The sequence below is a fragment of the Pteropus vampyrus genome, unplaced genomic scaffold (genome assembly GCF_000151845.1).
Source record: "Pteropus vampyrus isolate Shadow unplaced genomic scaffold, Pvam_2.0 Scaffold150, whole genome shotgun sequence".
Lineage (NCBI taxonomy): Eukaryota > Metazoa > Chordata > Mammalia > Chiroptera > Pteropodidae > Pteropus > Pteropus vampyrus.
Window position 1 is genome coordinate 1,348,895 of NW_011888931.1, and position 19,382 is coordinate 1,368,276.

Genomic DNA, 19,382 nt, shown 5'->3' on the forward strand with positions numbered 1-19,382 from the left:
TTTGGAAAATGCTTTTTCTGTGTCTATTGATATGATCATGTGGTTTTTATTTTTTAAATTTTATTAATATGATATATTGATTGATTTTATTGGTATATTGAACCAACCTTGCATTCCAAGGACAAATCCTACGTGGTCATCGTATTACTATTTATATAATACTGAATTTGGTTTGCTAGTATTTTATTGAGGATTTTTGTATCAATAGCTATAAGGAATGTCAGTCTATAGTTTTCTTATGATTGTCTAGGTTTGGTATCATATAATACTGACCTTGTAGAATCAGTTGAGAACTGTTTGTCCCCCCCTCCCCGCCGCCTCTTTTCTTTTCTTTTTTTGGAGAATTCGAGAAAGATTATTATTCATTCTTTTTTAAATGTTTGGTTGAATTGACCAGTGAAGCCCCCTCTGGGTCTGCACTTATTTTTGTTGGAAGTATTTTAATTACTAATTCAATTCCTTTACTTGTTGTAGGCCTATTAAATGTTTCTATATTTTCTTGAATCAGTTTCAATAATTTATGTTTTTTTCTGGGACTATGTCCTTTTCATTTAAGTTATCAAATTTGATATTGTGTAATTTTTCATAGTATTTATAATACTTTTTATTTTTAAAATTTCCTTCTGTTACTGATTTCTGATTGCATTCCATTGTGGTCAGAGAACAGTCTTTGCATTTTAGTCACTAAATTATTGAGTGTTGTTTGTGGCCTACTATATGGTCTACCTTAGAGAATGTTTTATGTACACTTGAGAAGAACGTATATTGTATTGTTGGGTTATATCGTTGAATGTATACTGTATATATTTTGAATGTTGTATAGATGTCTATTAGGTCTAGTTGGCCTATACTTTTGTTCAAGCCTTCTATTATCTTTTGATTTTTCTTCCTGGTTTTATTATCTAGTATTGAAAGGGGATATTGAAGTGTCCCATTATCATTTTTGAATTGTGTATTTATTACTTTGATTCTCTTTTTATTTGTTTTAAAGTTTATTTTATCTGATTCTTTTAGGGGTTACTTTCAACCTGTCTGTATCACTGAACCTAAGATGTGTCTCCTATAGACAGTATATAAGGGTATAGTTAGATTTAAAAAAATACAATCAATATAAATATGATCTCTGCCTTATAATTGGATTATTTAATCTATTCACATTTTATATTATCGATATGGTTAGATTTACATTTACCATTCTGCTTTTGGTTTTCTCAGGTTTCATTCCTTTTTTGTTCTTTACTGCCTTCTTTCGAATTAACTGAATATTTTCCAGTATGGTATTTTAACTTCTTTATTAATTTTTAAATTATATATATTTGAATTATTTTCTTAGTGTTTGCTCTAGGGTTTACAACATACATCTTAACTTATAAAAATCTACTTCTGATTTTTATTTCAATAAAATAAACCTTCTTTCCAAATAGTTTCATTTCCCTCTCCCCTTCTTTTTTTTGCTGCTGTTATTATACATATATTATGTTTATATATTGTAGAAACCCAACAATACATTGTTATAATTTTTACTCTTATAACCTTATGTATTTTAAAGAACCTGAGAGAAGAAAGGAGAGCAAGTACATATTTATAGAATTAGGATATTAACCTTTTTATTTTTCATTCTCTTTAGATATTCCTGTGGATTTGAGTTACAGTTTGGTGTTATTTCCTTACTCCAGTACAGCTTTGCTCTCACCTGCCTCCTCTAGGTTATTGTCAATCATAAAATTTCTATGTTACTAGCCTAACAGTGCAAGCGTGTGCATATGCATGTCATTTTATTGAATTACTCTTTAAATCAATTAGGAGAAGAAAGGGAAAGAAAAAAAATGCAATTAGAGTGTCTTTTATAATTATGTACATAGTTAACTTTATTGGCACTCTGTTTTTTGTGTGGATTCAAATTACTATTTGATGTCATTTGCTTTCAGCCTGAAGAACTCCCTTTAGTATTTCTTGTAAAGCAGATCTCCTAGCAACAGAGTCTCTCAGTTGTTGTTTTTTTTTTTTCTTGGCACTATCTTGGTTTCACCTTCATTGTTAAAAGATAGTTTTGCTATATATAAGATTCGTAGTTCACAGTTGTACTTTCAGCACTTTGCATATTTAATCCTAGTGCCTTCTGGTTGCCTTTGCTTCTGATGATAAGTCAGTGTTAATTTTATTGGGGTTCCTGTGTATGTAATGAGTCATTTTTCTCTTACAAAATTTTGTCTTGCGATATTTTCACTATTATGTGTTTGGATGTGGTTCTCTTTGTACTTATCTTTGGAGTTTGATGAACCTCTTGAATATTTAAATTAATAATGTTTTTCATCAGATGTAGAAAGATTTCAGCCTTTATTTCTTTAACTGTTTTTTCTGCCCTTTTCTCTTTCTCTGGCGCTGTTCGTTTTTCTTCATTCTTTTTTCTCCCTGCCCTTAAAATTGCATAATCTCTATTGATCTATTTTTAAGCTCTCTGACTTTCTTCTTCCAGTTCAAATCTGATGTTGAGCTTCTCTAGTGAATTTTCCATTTTAGTTATTATACTTTTTTATAGGTCTGTTCTCTTTTATAGGTCATGTTAATGGTTTTAACCTCATGCTTTTAAAAATAAAAACCTTTCACTTTCTACTCTTATGAGGGAGCAACTTCCATTGGGTGGAGTTCCTTAAAACTTCCTAATATCCCTTACCTAGTATTTAAGATACTCCAGAGAAGAATAGTAAGAATAGTAGGAGATATATATGCATGTATATGTGTGTGTGTGTATGTATATATCTATCTATCTATCTATCTATCTATCTATCTATCTATCTATCTATCTATCTATCTATATCTCTACATCGATATATCTATATCTATATATAAACATATATAGGTGTATGATATATCTTTTTGAGCAAAATATATATATTCATACACCCAACCGACAGTGTTTGTTTTAAAGAAATAGCTCATGTGATTGTGAGAGCTGCCAAGGCTGAAATTTGTAGGATAGACTAGCAGGCTGGAAACTCAGGCAGGGTTTCTGTGTTATAGTCTTGAGGCAGAATTGCTTCTTCCTCAGGAAAATTTGCTTTTAAGGCCTTCAACAGATTAGATGAGGCCCAGTGCATTATGGAGGGTAACCTGCTTTATTTAAAGTCAGCTGATTAGAAATGTTAATCACATCCTCAAAGACCTTCATAGCAACGTGTAGACTAGCATTAGACCAAACAGTTGGACATCGTGGTCTCGCCAAGTTGACACATAAAATTAACCTTCAGACTTAGGTTAACCATTTAATTTATTGCCCAAACTGAAATTCTTTTGAGACTGAGGAGTACTAAAAGATAATAAAATTATGTAATTTTAATTTTTGACTGACAAATTTTTTTTATCATATTAGCGACCATATAAAATGCCCCTATTAAATTCATTTTAAAATAAAATTATTTTAAAAAATTAACATATATCCATGTACATCAGAGCCCACAAAACTGTTTCATATTGATTTTCTCAACCTTAAAAAGAACATAAGTAGAATTCACAATAAAAATTTATAAATATTATTTAGCTTTTTAGTCATAATTTATATGTAATACTGAGTCTTTATTTTCCTGAAAGAAATGTAGTTTGAAATATGGTTGCATTGTTTTTATTTGTTTTATAAAATTATTGTTTTCTTCAAAGTTTCATTGAATGGTTACTAAACTTGAAATTGTTGATTCTTTTCAATATTTATTTGCCATAAGTCATAATTTTTAAATTTGAGAATATAATATCTCTGTAGGTAGTGAGATTCCTGGTGATTTCAAAGCAAATTCTACTATTTTGAGGCTATTCTAAATTTTGATTTTTTAATACTTTAATATGAATATATTCCAGCCCGTATATTTTCACAGATACTGTCTTTTTTACTCTATTTAGAGTACCTTTCTCAATGAGTTCTTACAAGACAAAGTTTGTATCTATTTAGAAGTCTTTTGAACATTTTACTAGATTTAGATGCTGCTAGAATGTAAGCATTTTGATGTTCATTTCATTCTGGTACATAATATAAACTAAGTAAAAAAAAATATGGTTCTTTGTATAAATTAAATCTTGAATTAAAGATTTCCAACTGACTAAACAAAATGAAGTTAAGATTTATAGTGCTTGATTGAAAAGAATTTAGTTCTATTGATGATTTTACAAAGCGAGTCTAAAAAGGCTCAAAGATTTTTAAGATATGTAGCAAAAAGGGAAAACATATACTGCCATGCAGGTTTTTTAATTCAACATTATATTTGACTCAAAATATTTTAGTTCTATTTCTTTAAGTATGTGTGTATATTTGTATTTAAATATTTGCAAACTTTGATTGGTATACTGTCACGTCTTTGGTGGATGGAATTGTGAAATATATTTGCTTCTACATTGATTGGTAGTGTATTGCAGTTTATATGGCACAGTTGTGAATGATATATGAATCACAACCATGTCCAAGTTTATTTCTGTTCCATAATTTTTTTAATTAATAAGAACTTTGTTTTTTACTCTATAATGCTGCACTTGGCCAAAATTTATATTTGTGTTGTCATTGTAAAAACACAGTTTTATTTATCCTTATTGTTCACAGATTCCATTTTGCAAATTCTCCTACTTACAAAAATTCATTTGCAACCCCTAAATTAGTACTCATGGTCTTCTGTAGTTATTCATGGACATTTACAGAGTGATAAAAAATTTGGATTGTTCAACACATATTCCCAGCTGAGGTAAAATAGGCAATTTTCTGCTTCCTTCTTTCAGCTCTTACACTGTAAACAAGTGTCCTTTGCGTGGTGGCACATTTTTTGCATTTTTAATGATGATTTGTTGGTGATTCCCTGGTTAAAATGGTACCCAGGAACAGTCCTAAAGTACTATTTACCGTTCCTAAGTGCAAGAAAGCTGTGACGTGATGTATTTTACAGAGAAAATACGTGTTTTAAATAAGTTTCATTCAGGCATGAGTTAGTGCTATTGACTGACTATGAGTTGAGTGTTAGTGACTCAAAAATGTATATTCACTAAAGTATCTTTAAGCAGAAACACACATGAAACAAAATTTATTTGATCAGTTGATGAAAATTTAGCCAGAGGCTCAGAGGAACCTAACTCTGTATTTCCTCTAAGAGCAGTGCTTTGGTTTTCACTAATTCATTGTTCACAGTGGCTTTATAGAGCTTAATTACTGTGAACAGTGAAAACTGACTGTAATTTTATTTTTGTCATTGAACTTTTAAACTGAGTTTAAATATCAGTTATAGCAATGTCATGTGTTTCATGTTTTACAGAATGAACTTCCAATAGCTTTACTTTGATTCCATGAATTGGATGAAAACCATCAAACCATTGTTGGGATTCACTGATTTTTCTAGTTGATATATCTCCTGACACTGATAGGATGCTGGCATCATTTAAGTGTGAATTTCTTCCTCTGATAGAGCCAACAAAATAACAGCTGTCACTTAACTTTTGACTATGTAAACAACATAATTTATAATCAGAGCTGAGTAAGATAAATTTAAAGAACAATCATTTGATCTAATTGAAAAGTCAGGCCTTACAGAGTAATATGTAAAACATCTCCATATACTTTTCTTAAATTGATGTATTCAGGCCAGTCAGAAGCAGGAGCAGCGGCACTGAATATTTCTTCCACCTTCACTCAGGACCTAAGGTGTTAGCTGTCCCTAGCCGCTCCTAAGTGCACTTCCTTTTTCTGTAAATGGCTTGGATGCTGTCTTTGAGGATGAAGGGTCAGTTATAGCCCATCCGGAGATGCTCAGGGCCTTTCATATTTAACCACGTTAAAATGGCATCTGATTTCACTACATATGCCTCTTAATACTGCTCAATGAGATCATGGCAGAGCCTGGAAGTAAAAGTCCTGGCTTATTATAATGTTACTATAATAAAAAATCACCAGAAAATGGAAAATCCAGGACAAATAGTCAGTTGGGTGGGCCAGTGGGACAATGGGCATAAATTGTGACTGTTTCAGGGAAAATGACACAAATGGACACTTTACCAGACACATGTTTTTTCAAAAATCTCCTAACCCCAAACTCTTAATTACTATTTTCCTGTCACAAAAGACTGTGCCCTCAGTGTGATTCACTTGTTTATGACTAGTAATTTTCACAGCATTATGCACATGGAAAAGAATGTGAAGCATTCTTCTTAGTCAGTTTTATTCATTGTGGCATTTTTTCTAGAACATTTTCTGTTTCTCTTAAAACCTTTATTAAATTTTGCATGTTTGCATTTTTAAACTAAACACATGTAATTCATTCAGGAAGTTATTCTCCCTTAAATTAGTTCTTTTGTTATATTAATCATACAGTAATTAAAAATGAAATTTGGGAATGAAAGAAAAGCAGTTTTTACATATATTTGATACAATCAGATTATCTGAATATGATTATAATAATACTTTATATTCTATTACAGGATTAAGTACACGGATTTACCATATATCCTATGACCCTTTACTGGAGCCTAGTGAGATAGGTAAGTGAAAAGCATTTTTTGAAGAGCTATTTCTGAAACATTAAATAATTTGATCTCATAGGTTCCTGACAAAGTGGCAGTGGGACATATCTTACTTCACTGATTTACCTCTTTTTCTCTTTAAGAAAACATTGGTAGAAATGTCATCTTTACATGTAACATTTCCCTAATATTCAATAAACATTTGTCCAGGGAGCAGTAGGTTTATTTTCTATAATAATTATAATGAAGACATTGTTAATAAGACACAAGTTTGACATGCTATAACCCTTAAAGCACTAAAAATAATCATTAAAAGCAATGTGGTACCCTGGATTGGATCTTAGAACTGAAAAAAGCCATTAGTGAAAAAACAAGTGAAATCCAAATGATTTCAGAAATGTGTTCAGATCAAATGAAGTCTGTAGCTTAGTTACTAGTAATGTGCCAACATTAATTTCTTAGTTTTGATAAAACCATGGCCTGTAAGATGTCAACTTTAGGTAAAACTGGGCAAAAGGTATATAGAGACTCTGTAGTATCTTTGTAAAGTTTCCGTAAATCTAAAATTATTCCAAAGTAAAAGTTTATTTAAAGCAGGAAAAATGAAGGTCTATTAATTTGAAAATTATAGTTTATAAGTAGCTTTTCTGTGTAGTAATTTGATAAATCGAAATTATTAATTACCTTTAAAAATCCAGATTTCATGAAATAGAGATGTAGGGAAATATGTGAATATAGATTTTCTTTTTCAGTTCATAGGAAGTGTTGGATTTCATTTTTGGGACATTAGCATGGTGTCCGTGAACACCTACTTGTACTTGGCTACAGCTTTGTTCTTATTCCTTTAAGGTACCCGTGTGTTCTTTGGTAGTTTAGTATAGCACATTCTATTAACACAAGCAGGCCCTTTAAACAGTTCCCAGAACACTGCTTCCCCGTGCCACCCCCGCCCCCACACCCGCCATTTCTTTTCTTTAATGTACTGTTAGAGGTGAAAAGGCCAGTGATGTGACTCAGTGGTTTGGAGCTGAGACCTTCTTAGTGTAGTTTTGAACTTCTAGGTCAAGTACTAGACACAGTTGACCTATTGTTAAAGGGTATGAATAAAGAGGAATGTAACTCCTAAATAGACATTTCTGTAATATATCTAAAATAATTGATTGCTGTCAGATAATAGAAATTCTCAGTTTCCAAAATGAACTCTAGCAGTATAACTCTTAAATTTCTATAAATATTAAAAGACTATAAGAAGGGAACTCTGTAGTTTGCTGAAACTATTACATAACTTTTCATTAATAAAAGTAAAATAGCCATACTGGTCTTATAAATGATTTCCTGCTCCTGTTGCCAACTTTAAACTTAAATTTAGTAAAGGGAAATAGAAATACATTATAGTTAAAGAATATAGACATCCAAAATGAGAGACCCAGGTCTGAATGACCCTTGCAGAATAATTGTTAGGCTTGGAGAGTTCTGTTTCGCTTCATGTTTATTCCGATTTGGTGTTGCAATCTCACGTTAACAGAATTTACATCCTTACTTCTTAGTTATGTAACATAACTGCCAACCTTGGTAGAAAAGTTTAGGAAAATCGAGAGATTTTTTTCAGGACGAGTTTAAGTTCCATTGATGATATAATAGTTCATGCATTAAAAAAACAAACAAAAACTTTTTATTCTTCTGTGCTAGAAGAGCATTAAAAGTGTTGTTTTTAGGGACATGCTTTACCATTCAGCTGACAGTCATTTTGTGGTCATCTAAAGTATAAACGAAAATAGCTAATATGAATAGAGCACTTTCTATATACCAGACACTTTATTTACAATGATCTCATTTAATCTTCACAAACACCTATGAGATAGTTTAGAATTCCCTTTATAGTTGAGGCTGGGGTAGTAACAGATGCCTCCAGGGTAACCCTGAGGATATGAGGCAGAAAGAATGAGTGCCCATGGTGTTCAGTACCTATAGTTCATTATGTTACCAGCCTCCAGCAAATCCTGAGTCTTGGACACATGGTAGTCTTCAGATTACTTCAAATCTTCTGGGTAAAAAGGATGTCTGATCACACTGGGTGACCTGGAGCAGATTCCCCTGGGGTAACTAGTCTGGATTAGAGTCTTCTGTTCTGTTCCAGCCTTGATCTGGCTCATTCTACAGTTCCCTAACATGTCAGTTGTTCTCTGTCACCTGATTAATTGCTGAACACTCACTCATTGTGTGCTTCATTGATCATATGCCAAGAACTTTTGGCAGCTCTGGGGGACATGATCTCAACATGCCTCCTGGTCAGTGTTGGGCAACTAGAAGTTGTTAGTTGGGGTGAGAACTTGGATCCAGAAGCTAAGACACATGCCAGAGACCAGGCGTGGAGTAATTGAGCAGCTGACACGTGAAATGCAGCAATCCAGACTCAGCCAATAGGCAAGAGTCAGAAATGGAATAGGTACATGATTTTGAAAGGTGAATTTTAAAGATTATGGTGGCTGGCTATGGACTTTGTAGTTAGTAGATATAAAATATCTACTTTTTCAGGAAGACTAATTTACCACCTTATTCATTATAGTGCTCATTACATTGAGCAGAAATCTATCCTGTGACTTTCCCCATTGGTTCTAGCTATGCTGTTCTGTAGCTTTAAATCTCCAGTCCCTTTTACATTTGAAAGGATAATATACACATAAAATTTCAAACTCTCCTTTTCTGTCTCTTCTTCATGGTATCCAAAAAGTTGGCATTTTTCAGGGTCCAGTCCTTGGTCACCTTCTACATTTATCCTCTATGTGATCTCATGTGAAGCCTTGCTTTAAATGCCACCAATCCTCCCAAATTTACTTATTTTTACCTTGATCTCCCATTATTTAAGGCTCATATCTATGTCTGCCTAGTCAATACCTCTATCTGAAAGTCCGATAAACATTTCAAGGTTAACATGTCTGAAATAGAACTCTTGAACTCCTCTTAAAACGTGTTCCTGCCTTCTTTTCATCTCAGTAAATGGTCCATCCAGGTTGCTCAGGCCAAAACTAGAAGTCATCTTTGACTTCTCTTTCTAACCCGCATCCAGGCTATCAGTAAGGCTTATATGTCTGTCTTTCAACATACATCTCAAATTCCCTTTTGCTGCTGCCACTCCTCACTATTACCCTAGTCTAACTTATAATCACTATCATAAGTTACCTAGATGATTCTAGTAACTGGCTTTCTAACTGGCCTTCCTTATCTCCTCCTTACCCCTCTCCAGTCAGTTTTCCATGTTTGTTTTTTTTCTTAAACGTTAAGTAGTTCTTGTCATTCTCCTGTTCAGAACCTTCAGTGGCCACCTGTCACAATCAGGATAAAACCTCAAGTCTCACCATCTTCCACCATACCTTGCATGTTCTGTCTGATGGCTTTATCTTCTACCATTCTGTCTTGCTCACTGTGCTCTAGCCTCAATGCCTTCTTGCTATTCCTTAAATTCTCCAAGTCCATTTGGAATCAGCTAAATCCTTGCTAATCCCCTCCTCTACAAACCCATTCCAACCAGTTGAGCCTCCAGCCTGGTACCAGTGGAGGTAGATTTATAGAGAAGAAAAGTACATATCCAAGATTCTCTAGCACGTGTAGTAGGAGAGGTCGCACAATGAATTTTGCAGCTACAAAATATTCAAAATTTCTGGAATTTGAATTGCTTTCAAGTGTAAGATTTAGAGCTTTAGAAAGAGAGAGCTAGATCAACGGAGAGAAGTTAGAGAGATTTCTGCTCAGTTTAATGCACACTATAATGAACATGTTGGTAACATATCTGTGGGAAAATAGGACAGTGAGTTCTTCATCACTGACAGTGTACAAGTTGACGTGATTACCTCATGGGATGTTGTGGAGGAAATTGGGCTGGAGTGGAAGAGGAGAGATGTTTAACGTATTCTCAATGCTGAGAATCTTCTTTTGTTAAAATCTTCTTTATATCTTTCAGAATCTTCTTTTTTCAGAGCAGTTATTCTTAGTCCTCCTCAGATTCCTCCTCTTGTATTTGTATTGAGAAGCTTTCATCAATTTCACCAATGAAGTATAAAGCATTTCTAGGTGAAGTTTCTCCTATTTGAGATGAAGGAAGAGCTAGTATCAAGGTTGATTTCTGGTCAGATTGGTCATGTCTCCATCTAAGGAATTCACTTTGAGGCATTGTTAGTTCTCTCATTTTTTATTTGAAATTTATTTTGAATGATTTTTGGTATAAACTAAGCTATTCTTACATACACAAATTCCCTAATAGGTTTTAGTTATTAACCAAAACTAATAATTCAAGTTTCTTATAACTGTTGAACTGTGACACTTGGAATTAATGACATCGGAAAGAATGATTTTCAGGGCCTCCATGATACGTAAGTACTTTATATTCGATAGCACCTAAATAATAGGATGACACATCTCAAAGTTATCTCTAGTCACCAGGGCCTGCCTAATGCCAGCATGTGCTTGGCATACAATATGAAGTCAGCGTGCTGATGAATATGCTGTTCTGACTCTCTAAGAAAGACCTGAGCCCCTTAACATGTTTTCACCTTGAGTCTCTTCTTGTAGAAACTATCTTCTCTCGCTTTCTGTCTTTGTTGCCATCTTTCCCATTATTCCTATCTCTGTCCTTCAGATTGACTCCTCTTTCTTCCTGGCTACTGTTTTGACTTCACCTCTACAAAACTGCTGCTCTGACCCAAAACATACAGTTTGGATTCTCTCCTGTATTGATAGTCCTGTCTCGACCTGAGCCAGGGATCCTCCTAGGAGGTAGGATGGTTGTACCTCCTTGATTATAAAGGTAACATAAGCATTGCACATGTGACATGGTTCTTGACCTCTTGCACCTAGGAAAACAAGATTAATTTTTGCACCTGGCTTTATCAGAAGACCAACATATCCACACTCCTTTTAAAGCCAGTAATGAAGTAATCAACAAGGCACAGAAAAAGCAGTTCTCAAATGTAGGGCACTTCTCTCTCAAACTCAGCTCCTTGGAACAGATCTGAGAACCAGGGACGAAATGAAAGAGGCTTTTAAACTACATACAGATGATGTTTGAAAGTTCAGACCTTAAAATGGTATATGAGGTTCACTTAGAGCCTCTTTACTTGTTTTTCCCTTCATAATAATAGCAAACACATAAATAACACTGTGTTTTAAGTGCTTTATGTATTTTAGCTAACTTAATCCTCACAGCAATCTCATGAGGTAAATACTATAATAAACCCCATTTAACATATGAGGAAACTCAGTCTTGAAGAGGTTACGTCACTGCCCATAGTTACACAGCTTGTTTGGTCAGAGCTGAGATTAAAACTCAAGTGGATAACCACTTATTTTTTATCCTTAAGTTCTCTAACTCATCATTCTAAGAAACCTGGTTAACTGGTTTCTCAGACCACAGCAGATTAGAAGTTTCAGATTTAGAAGAGAATATAATGACTTAGGATTCCCACTTTAATGTGTCCCTCCTAAAAAAATACTCGAGAATACAAATATATGTGTACAGGGAACTCTATAGTGTTATCATAGCAAAATAGTTATCATAGCAAAATAATTGAAAATTATACAGAAGTCCAGTAATAGGAGAAATGGTTAAACTAGGGCACTGCTTTGCAAACTTTATATACATATGACTCACCTGGATATCTTGCGAAGATGTAGATTTGATTGTGTGTGGTGTGGCCCAAGAGTGTACATTTCTGATGAGGTCTGAGGTAACGCTGATGTTGCTGATTTGTAGACCTCACTATCAGGAAGGAATTTCAGTATATTCATATACTGTGTTTGTGAAGGACAGGTCTGAGACTAGGGTGAGATAAGTGGGCCACCTGGTGCCCCTATTTCAGTCCGTGTTTTTAAAGACTATTCAGTGACTCTCAGTTATGCTTATAACATAATTAAAAGGAAATTGAAAATGGTATCTGCACTATTATCTCAAATTAAGATGTTTTGTTTGAAATTATGTGATGTAAGTACATATGTATGTATGTGAGGAGACATGCCAGAGTTAATAGTTGTTACCCTCTGAGTGAAAGGTTTCCAGATGGCATATATTTTCATCTTTATATATTTGGCATTTTTCAGTTTTCAATAGTGAGCCTGAATAATTTTCTAGGTATTGTTTATGATTATTAAAATTGTTAGAACTTTCAGGTAACTATATACTCAAACTTGGTTCATGATAGCCTAGCTTTGGAGGAAATATTTGCTTCCTGCCACCCACTTCTCTTCAACCTCCCCCAAAACATCTATTCATTTTTTTTTTCTCAAGTGTATAAGCTATTTAATGTTTTCATGGAGGCTTCAGTTTAGGACTTAAGTTAGAGCATATGCCAACGTAAACAATAAAGGGCTAATATTTTTGAGAATTAAGGTAATGAAATAAAGACATTTTTATGAATAATTATGACATAAATGTGGAAAATCCCACTTTTCAATATTTACTGATTTTATTACCTATTCAGCATAAGTGCCTGGAGGGGCAAAATCTGTGTTTTTGGGGGTTTTTTTTTTGGTATTCAGTTTCTAAAAAATAAATATAAGATAAGTACCCTTTACCTTGCCTTCTTCTCTTCTAGTAAGGTAACCTGAATCTAGAAGTGAAGTATCTGACTTTCACTATGGAGCAGGGAAAGCAGGTAATAAAGAGATAGGCTAGAAAAGCCTGATTCATTTGAAATCTCACTATCCTGGAGAGGAAGTTTCTGGGAAGAGAAGGAGTTCCTGAAATATGTGTAAGGGAGCTCTCAAGGATCTGGCTGAATACCAAACTGTGCATGTGTAGACTGAAACCCAAAGAAGCTGGCAAGGGCAACTTGAGAAATAAAAAATTACCAGGTCACTGTAAGATTGAGCCCTAAAATAAAGGTTCCTCTACGCAAGTCCTAAAAGAGTGTGAAGCCAAGCTTCAAAAGTTATATTAATGCACCAGTAACTTAACTGTCCGCCAGAGGAAGTCCAACACTCTTTAAACAGATACAACAAAATCCAGCACTCAGCAACATAAAGTTCACAGTGAATTGCATCCAATCAAGCGAAAAAGCAGGAAAAAAATCTCATAACCAGGAGACAATAGAAAATAGACCCTGAAATGACCGAGATGATAGAATTAGCAGACAAGTACATTAAAATGGCTGTTGTAAATATGGTCCACATATATAAACAAAATGAAGAATGAAATAGAAGTTATGAAAAAGAAAAACTAGAACATCCAGATATTAAAAGTATAGTAACTGAAATGAAAATTTTACTAGATGAGATTAAGTACAAATTAGATCTTTCAGAAAAGGTCAACGAACTTAAAAACATAGTAAGAATTTAACCAAAGGTATAAAAGAAAAGAGAAAAAGATGAACGACTTGGTGTCCTGTAGGATAATAACATGGATCTAAAATAAGTGTAATTGGAGTCTGAGATTTGGAGAAAGGGTGAAAGAAAAAGATAAATAAATAATGGCTTAAACGTTCTTAAATTGAAGAAAAGTGGAAAGCCACAGATCCAAGAAATTCAACAAACTCCACGCAGAATACACACACACACACACACACACACACACACACACACACACACACACACATACACACATCCCAAGATATACCATAAGAAAATTGCTCAAAATCAGTGATAAACAGAAAATCTTAAAAGTGGGAAGAGGGAAAAAAAGGACATTACATTAAAGGAATGAAGTTAAGAATGGCAGCAGACTTGTCATCAGAAACTGCATACCAGAATGCAATTTAATGGTATTTTTTAGGCGCTAAAACAATTGTCAACCTACTACTCCATATCTAATAAAAATGTCTTTAGAAAATAAAGGAGGAAAAACTAAGGGAGAAATAAGAACTTTTTTAGGCAGAAACTGAGACAACTCATGACTGGCAGATCTATACTATAAAAAGTATTAAAGGAACTTTTTCAGGCAAAAGGAAAATGATACCACATGGAAATTTGGATTATAAAACAGAAAACGGAGTGGTAGAAATGGTTAATATGTGGATAAATATATAAATTTTTTCTCCTATTTTAGTTTTTTTAAAAGGTAACTGATTATGTAAAGCAAAAAATAATAAGTGTCCATTTAGTATAGGGTTTATAACATGTAAAAGTAAATGTACGACAATGATAGCTCAAAGAATGGGATGGTGGAAAGGAGGCATACCATGGTAAGGGTCTTATACATAAGTATATAGCATTTTCTGAAGGTAGGCTGTAATAAGTTAGAGGATCTACTAAAACGGTTTAAAAAATGACTTTTAACTAATAAGAATGAAATCCTAAAAAATAATCAAAAAGAAGAAAGGGGAACAAAGAACAAAGAACAGATGGGACAAATAGAAAACCTGCAACAACACGGTAAAGCCATATCCAACCATTTCAATAATCACATTAAATGTAAGTGATCTACTCTAATTGTGAGGCAGAGGTTGTCAGATTGGATTTAAAAAAAACAAGAGAAAATTGTGTCTTGTTCTCAAGAAACCCTCAAAATAAGTTAGAAATAAAAGGGTGGAAAAACTATGCAGTGTAAGCACTAATTATAAGACAGCTGGAATGACTATATTACTATCAAAGTGGGCATCAGAACAAGTGATATTAATAAGATTAAAAAGGCACACTTCATCATGATAAGTGGCTCAGTTTATCCAGAAGAAATAATAACCTTAGATTTAAATGCAACTAATACTACATTGTCAAATATATGAAGCAGAAATTGATAGAATTGAAGGGAGAAATTGACAAATCTTTGATTATAGTTGGAGATTTCAACATCTATTTCAGTAATTGATGGAATAAGGAGAATATCAGGAAAGATATAGATATGCTTGACAACATAATAAACAAAATTGACTTCATTGACATTATAGAACATTCCACTCAACATTCAGGAGGAAATACATTCTTTTCAAGCGCACATGTAATATTCACCAAGGTAGCTTACCATATGCTAATATGTAAAACAAGTCTGATTAAGTTTATAATGACAAAAATTATGCAGAGTATGTTCTCTGACCACACATAATTAAATTAGAAATCAATATCAGAAAGATATCTGGAAAATCCTCAGTAAATGTAATTATATCACATCTTCTAACACATTAGTCAAAACAAATAGGGAAATTAAAAGATGTTTTGATGTGTCTCAGGATGAAAACACATCAAAATTTGTGGGATGTATCTAAGGCAGTGCTTAGACAAATATTTAACTTTAAATGCATATATTAGAAAGTAAGAAAAGTATAAAATAAATGATCTAAAAATCACCTTAATAATCTAGGAAAAGAAGAGCCAATTAAAACCAAAATAGAAGGAAAGAAAGAAACAGAAGAACAGAAACTGGTGAAATAGAAAACATATAACAGATAATCAAAGAAACCAATAGGATCTTTGAAAAAAGTGAATATACTTCTAGCTAGTGAAATTAAGAAAAATAAAGAGGAAACACATGTTACTGAGTATAATACCAGAACTGAAAGAGGGGGCATCATTACAGATTACATAGAAATTAAAGGTATATAGAAGCAATATTACAAACACCTTTTAGAAATAAGTTTGACAGCTTTGATGAAATGGATCAATACCTTGGAAGACACAAATTACTGAAAATGACTCAGAGAAATATAAAATTACAATAGCACCACATCTATTAAAGAAGTTATGTTCCTCCTAGTCAAGATTTTGGAGTAGGTAAACGCTGTGCTCACTTCCCCCTAGGACCACATCAGAATTACAACTAAACTATAGAACAGCCATCATTGAGAATCGCCTGAAATCTAGCCTGAACAGAAGCCTTATAACAGAAGGATATACAGAAGAAGCTGTGTCGAGACCGATAGGAGAGATGGAGACATGAAACAGACTGGTCCCACAGCCACATGTCACAGATAAAAATTGGGAGGGATATCTCAAGGAGTCTCCTCTAAGGAGCAAGGGGTCCCAGCCCCATACCAGGCTCCCCAACCCCAGGTTTCTGTGCCAGGGAGAGAAGTTCCCATAACTCCAGGCTATGAAAACCAGCAGAGATTATGGCTGAGTGAGATGGAGGGCTGCAGGAGTCCCAGGTGTTCCTCTTATATGGCTCATGCACAGACTTACTTGCTGATGGATTCACTTGCTCTTAACTACAACACTGGGGTAGCAGCTTGATAGATGCCAGGGACATACAGGGAAGAACTGAATTGCCTGGCTTTAGGTCGAGGGCTAGAGGGGCAGCTATCTCCCAGACAGAAGTGCTGGCAGAAGCCACTGTTCCTTTGTTGAGCCCTCCCACCACCAGCCTGCAGACACAGGCGAGTGTTATATCTGAGTCTCTATAAACCTGGCTAACATTGTTTGCCCTGTCCTGGTGATCTCCTGAGACCTGGCCCTACCCAACTTGCAGGCCCACCCAAGCCAATTCCAGTAGCTTCTCCATACAGACAGTCCATATTGGCTCATGCTATGGGTTTTCCTAAAAATTCACAAAGTTTCACAAACCCCAAACAAGCAATGCCTGGCCTCAGTGTGCCCCCTACATCTTGCTAAGCAGCCCCAAGCTCAGCAATAGTGGCAGCTAGCCTTGGTTTGCAGCTTATTTTCTCCAAGGCACCTCCAAGCCTAGCACAACTGGCAACCATCCGCAGAACACTTTATAGCTCATACCAAGTAGCCTTGGATAGGTCCCAGGCTATGGCAGACTTTGGCATGCAGCAGAACCCCTCTCACCTGGTGGCAAACTTCAGACCACAACAGAGCATTGCCCAGCCAACTTAACAAACAATACACCCAAAGGGCGAACTTGGCAGGCACCAGAGCCCCACTAAAGTGAATCCTCCATAGGTTTAACTCCTGCACAACAGCTCTTCTACTTTAGTCATGGCCAGTGCTCACAGTCAATCATCCTGAGGGTCAGTCCCTCCCATTGAAGTGCCAACAGCATTCAAGGCTCAACTACAACCGGAGGGCATACACCTCCCATACAAAGGACACACCTGGAGCACCAGGCTCAGGAAACCAGAAAAACTGTACCACTGGGCTCCATAGGACACCTACTACTTACAGCCATTCTACCAAGCCCAGGAGACATAGCAGATCTACCTAATACATAGAAACAAACACAGGAAGGCAGCCAAAATGAGAAAAATGTCACAAACAAAAGAATAGAATGAAACTCCAGAAAAGAAATAAACAAACTAGAGACAAGCAATCTACCAGATGCAGAGTTCAAACACTGGTTATAAGGATGCTTAATTATCTCAGTGAGAACTTTAACAAAGAAATAGGAAACAAAAAATGAGATAGAAAACGTAAAAAGAACCAGTCAGAAAAGAAGAAAACAACTGAAACGAATATTACATTAGTGGGAATCAACAGATTGGATGAAGTAGAAGGCCAGATCAGCCATTTAGAAGACGAGGTAGCAGAAACCACCCAATCAGAACAGCAAGAAGACAAAAGAAGCCCCCCCTCCCCCCCAAACATGAGGCTAGTTTAAGGAGCCTCTGGGACAACATCAAATGTACCAACCTTTTTACATCATAGGGGTACCAGAAGGAAGAGGGAACAAGGAATTGAAAACTTATTTCAAGAAATTATAACAAAACTTCCCTAACCTGGTGAAGGAAATAGACATACAAGCCCAGGACACACAGAGTCCCAAACAAGATGAATGCAAAGATCAAGACACATCATAATTAAAATGCCAAAGTTAAAGACAAAGAGAAACTTAAAAGCAGCAAGAGAAAGCAATTAGTTATTTACAAGAGAACTCCCATAAGGATGTCAGCTGATTTCTCAACAGAAACTTTGCACACCAGAAGGGATGTGCATGTAATATTTAAAGTGATAAAAAGCACAGACCTACAACCAAGATTATCCAGTAGTGCTACCATTTAGAATCGAAGGAGAGATAAAGAGCTTTCCTGACAAGAAAAAGCTAAAGGAGTTTATCACCACCGAACAACTATTACAAGAAATGTTAGAGGGACGTCTTTAAGTTAAAGAAGAAGAAAAAAAGCTCAAAAATATTAATAATAAAATGGCAATAACTACATATCTATCAACAATTATTTTAAATATAAATGAGTTAAATGCTCTAATCAAAAGATATAGGGTAGATGAATGGATAAGAAAATACACACACACACACACACATACATACACACTGCTTATAAGAGAGTCACTTCAGATCAAAAGACACACAGACTGAAAGTAAAGGGATAGAAAAAGATATTTCATGAAAATAGAAAGAAAAAGCTGGGATAGCAATACTTAGACAAAATAGACTTTAAAACAAGGCTATAACAAGAGACAAAGAAGAACCCAGTAATTTCCCTTCTGGATATTTATCCAAAGAAACTCAAAACACTACTTTGAAGGGACACATGCATCCATATGTTCTTTGCAGCATTATCTACAGTAGCCAAGATAAGAAAGATGAAAGTAACCTTAGTGTCCATCAGTAGATGGATGGATAAAGAAGAAGTGTGTGTGTGTATAATGAAATAATTACCCAGTCATAAAAAAGAATGAATACTTGCCATCTGCAACAACATGGATAGACCTAAAGAGTATTTATGCTAAGTGAAATAAGTCAGACAGAGAAAGACAAATACCATATGATTTCACTTATATGTGGAATCTAAAAAACAAAAACAAACAAAACAAGCAAACTTATGAATACAAAGAACATTTTGATAGTTGTCAGATGGGAGAGGGGTTGGGGATGGGTGAAAAAAGGGAAAGGATTAAGAAGTACAAATTGGTAGTTACAAAATAGTTCTGGGATGTAGAATATAACATATGGAATATAGTCAATAATATTGTTAGAACTATGTTATAGTGTCAAATGGTTAACTAGATTTATCAGGGCAATCGCTTTGTAAGTTTTATGAATATCTAATTGCTGTGTTATACAC

At 34.6% G+C, this 19,382-nt stretch overlaps 1 protein-coding gene across 11 annotated transcripts in view; it reads left to right on the forward strand.

The window, feature by feature from the left end:
* The window catches only part of ZNF438 (zinc finger protein 438), a 161,689-nt gene that overhangs the window by 35,129 nt on the left and 107,178 nt on the right, over window positions 1-19,382 (forward strand). For all 11 annotated transcript variants that reach the window (XM_023536180.1, XM_023536174.1, XM_023536183.1 and 8 more), the window contains exon 2: window positions 6,442-6,501. The gene's annotated coding sequence lies outside the window, so the exon portion shown is untranslated. The remainder of the gene's footprint in view (window positions 1-6,441; window positions 6,502-19,382) is intronic.